Genomic DNA, 4993 nt, shown 5'->3' with positions numbered 1-4993 from the left:
TTAAAAATATATTTTTATCAAGATTTTATATCATCATTTTGCACTTGAAGTATTAATAACTCCTTAGCTAGAGCATGTTTTATAATAACATATCTAATAATATAAGATACTTTTAATTTATAGTAAATGTTCATCTCAAATATAGGCCTACCATATAAATCAAGGGAATAATTAATGAGTTTAACTACTGAAATTGAGAAGACAAATAGAGAGCTAATATTAGAAAAGAGATGTTGGTTTAGTCCAAACTGAAATACCATTTGATTAATGGATCATAACTCGAGCTGTAGAACTTGGATTTAGGTCTACTCTACATGGATGGAAAGCTAAGACATAGATCTAAAACTTTCATGCAAGTCTAAAATTCAAAAGAATCATTTTTAAGTTCAAATTGTAGCAACAACAGAGAAGTCTGAATATGTCCTATAACTCAAACATTGTTCAATATTTAACACATGTCTTAAGTTCTAAAAGTCCAAATGCACCATTTTTTTTGTTGGAAAACTGAGACAATTTCCTAAAACTTTCATGAAGATAATTTTTTCAAATTTTAATATTAGCAATGACGTTTTGTTTATATAAGAAGATAAGGATTGACACCAAGTCGAGATGTGGCCACCCACTAAACAATTAGTCAACAAATCAATAGTTTGAAATTTTAGCTTATAAAAGGAGGCATTTGTCATTCATTTAGACATCTTAATTTTCAGATCAAAATCATGTTTTTGCTTTTTATTTTTAATTTTTTTGTAATACTTAAGTTTTTCTTTCATTAATCTCTTGCTTATGATTTTCATTTCATTTCATTTACTTAGTTAATTTATATCTTATTTATGTTTTTATCTTGTTTATCTATATTTCTCTTTTTCATTATGTTTAGCTGAGTTTATTATATCAAGGTGAAAAAGTTACACTAATAGTGGAAGAACAAGTATACTATAAACTTAACATGGACTTTAATGTTTGATACTAATATGTTTTGTATTTGTTATCTTGTTTACTATTTAATACTTTACTTGTTAAATGATTAATCTAGATCAAGTGCAAAATGATGATATAAAACCATGATAAAAATGCACTTTTAAGTACTAATCAATGGCACTTTTATAACTCAATCAGTATAACACTTGATACAACAAATAGATGGCACTTTTATAACTCAATCGAATGGTATAACATACACCTATGCTATGAAAAGAACTTAATTTGTTGTTAACATAAGTTATAATCATGAATGTCTGACAAGATTTACAAGTATTAGCATTAATTGAATAAGATAATTAATGTAATCATGTTAACAATTTATAATCTGATTAAAACCTTTTTTGTATATGGTTTTCAATTGAATAATAAGAGTCTATATTATACTTGTTTGACATACCATTAGTGGATCTCTTAACCTTGATATTTTTTTTTATCATTGTTTAATCATTATATTAATCTTCCATCTCAAAGTTCTCATCAACTACTACTACTACTGCTGCTGCTATTAGTATTATTATTATTATTACTATTAGTAGTAGTATTATTAGTATTATTACTATTGTTGTTGTTGTTGTTATATTAGGATTGTCAAGTATTATTAGTATTATTAATTTGACGACTAATTTTTCTTCTTTTTTAGTACCACTACTACTACTACAACTAACCTCCCTGTGGTTCGATCTTAGTTTTGCCGAGTTATTTATTACTTCGACACTCCTACACTTGGAAGAAAACATCAATCTTTTGATCGTGTCACAGGGCTTAGATCTAGAAAATTTATACTTGCGTTTGAGAGAATTTGAAGATGTTGGTAACACTTATAATGACTTAAATTGTAGCATGAACACAATCAGATTAAAGCTTTCTTTTTATTAAAAGATAAAGCTAAAACATGGCTATAAAATCTTATGTCAGAATTCATTCGTGCTTGAGATGAAATGCAACAATAATTTTTAAATAAGTTTTTTCCATCTCACAAAACAAATTTTTCAAAAGACAAATCACCACTTTCACTCAAAAACTAGGAGAAACATTTTACTAATGTTGGAATAGGTATCGAGACTTGCTTAATACTTGCCCTCAACATTGAGATTGGCTTCATATTTTTTATGAAAGATTAACATCTAAAGATAGATAAATGGTGCAATTGATATGCAATGGAACTTTTAAAGATAAAGACCTTAACGAAGCAATGGAGTATCTATACTTACTAGTTGAAAATGCTCAAAATTGAAACACTACAAGTACTTATAAGATACCACATGAAATTCAATCTCATACATCTAGTGGAGAAATATACAACCTTAAAGAGAATCATGACCTCCAAGTCAAGTTTACATCTTTAGCTAGAAAAGTCGAAGCACTAAAATTGAAAATTAGTAGTCAATTAAAATCTGTTCAAGACATTGTGTGTCAAATCTATGAAACCAATGAACACTCAACCAATGACTGTCCAACTTTACTTTCTTTTAAGAAATGTCTCTATGAATAAGCTCATGCTATAAACAGTTACCAAACCATTACGCTGGATGTGGACAAAATTTATTGGTTTTAACTGATCTTGATTGAAATGAGTGAAAGCCACATTTGATACTCCTTTCACTTTTTTAAAGATAAAGACTAGTATCAAGTGGTGACAGAAAATTCTATTATTGGCCAAACATTAGGATGGTGGTTGGTGCCATTTTTGGATATATCTAAAGGGATTTTCTTTTCATCTTCTCAAAAATCTTATTCCATATAACATCTTTGTCAATTTGTAGTTGAAGAGCTCACAAACTTAAAATTACTGGGAATAAATACTTGTTAGTGGCAAAATATTACTTAGTCATTTACTAAGTGACACGACTAAAAGATTGATGTCTTCTCCCAAGTGCAGGAGTGTCGAACTAATAAATAACCCGGCAAGACCGGGGTCGAACCACAGGGAGGTTAATTATACAAATTATACATAAAAATAATACAACAATAATAACAATAACAACAACAACAATAATAATAATAACAATAATAATAGTAGTAGTAATACTAATAATAATAATAATAATAATAATAATAATGATAATAAAGAAAAAGAAGGAGTAGAAGAAGAAAAAGATGAGAACTTTGAGATGAAAAGATTAACGTAAGGATTAAACACTGATAATAACAAATGTCAAGGTTAGAGGTTCCACTAATGGTATGTCAAACAAGTATAGTATAAACTCTTATTATTCAATTGGAAACCACACACAAGGGAGGTTCCAATCAGATTATAAATTGTTAACATGATCACATTAGTTATCTTATTCGATTAATGCTAATACTTGTAAATCTCATCAGGCATTCATGATTATAACTTATGTTAACAACAAATCAAGTTTCTTTCATAGCTCAGGTGTCGGTTATACCATACAGTATGAACTATGAAAGTGCCAAGCATTTGTTGTACCAAGTGTTATACAACATAAATCAAGATTAGTCATTTAACAAGTAAAGTATTAAAGAGTGAACAAGATAACAAATATAAAACATGTTAGTATCAAACATTAAAGTCCATATTAAGTTTACATTATACTTATTCTTACACCATTAGTGTAACCTTTTCACCTTGACATAACTAACTTAGCTAGACATAATGAAAGAAAGCAAAATAGATAAACAAAATAAGAACATAAAAGTTAACTAAGTAAAGGAAAGGAAATGAAAGGCATAAACTTAATATTAATGAAAGCAAAGCATTAACATTACAAAACATACAAAGAGAGAAAGGAAGAGCATGATCTTGATCTGGAAACCAAGATACCTAAATGCATGGCAAATGACTCCTTTTATAGGCCAAAATTGGGAACTATTGATTTGATGACTAATTGATAAGTGGGTAGCCAACTCTTGACTTGGTGACAATCCTTATCTTCTCTTGTCTGCCCAAAACGTCATTGATAACGTCAAAATTGGAGCCACTTGAAAACATGAAAGTTGTAGGCAATTGTCTCAGCTTTCTTGTGTAAACAATTCAGCTCATTTGGACTTCTAGAACTCCAGATATGGCCAAAATAGTGAACAGTGTTCGGGCTGGAGGACAGCTTCGGGCTTCTTTGTTGTTGCAATAATTTGGACTTGAAAATTACCTTTTTAGATCTTGGGCTCCATATGAAAGTTATAGGCCTATGTATTACCTTTTCATCCATATAAATTGGACCTAAATCTGAGATCTGTAGCTCCAGATATGACCCAATTACCGAACAGTGTTCCGGTTTGGATTGCACCGACATCTCTTCTCTAAGTTTGACCATCTCTTTGCCCTTGCAATTTAAGTTCTTAAAGTCATCAATCAATCCTTTCATTTATGTGATAGGCCTGCATTTAAAATGAACATTTACCATAAATTAAATGTATCTTATATTATTAGATATATTATTATAAAACATGCTTTAGTTAAAGAGTTATTAATATTTCAAGTGCAAAATGATGATATAAAACCATGATAAAAATGCACTTTTAAGTACTAATCATACCCCCCAACTAGCTTATTACTAGTCCCTAGTAATCAAAGCGTTAAAATAGAAAAACAATTTGCAAATTCCACAAAGCAAGGTATTCATCATTTAACTTCTATTAATATATCCAGATAAACAAACTCTCGTTAAATTTATATACCTGTTGAATACCTCTTAACAAGATATTCATAAACCTTTCTTTTGTGCTCAATATATCAACACATAATTATGGGGATTATTATTTTTATCTTTTTTTTTCTTTTTTTTTTCTTTTTTCTTTTTAAATATATATACATATAATTTAAAAACACCATGCATCTTTAACCCATGTAACGAGCTTTTGACTAATGACTCCCACACCAGTTGGTCTTAGGGCATTAGGTGTTAAGACACCCCTACAAGCTTAGTAACTCGGGTCGCAGATACTCATATATAGATAGTGCAATGTTTGATTTCCTTAAGCTTTTCTCCTCAACCCATGTAACAAGCGTTGGGCCAATAGCTCCCAAGTCAGTTGACTTTAGGGTATT

Source organism: Populus euphratica, unplaced genomic scaffold, assembly GCF_000495115.2.
Source record: "Populus euphratica unplaced genomic scaffold, PopEup_1.0 scaffold33.1, whole genome shotgun sequence".
In the NCBI taxonomy this organism is placed as follows: domain Eukaryota; kingdom Viridiplantae; phylum Streptophyta; class Magnoliopsida; order Malpighiales; family Salicaceae; genus Populus; species Populus euphratica.
Note: the sequence above shows the minus strand (reverse complement) of the source record.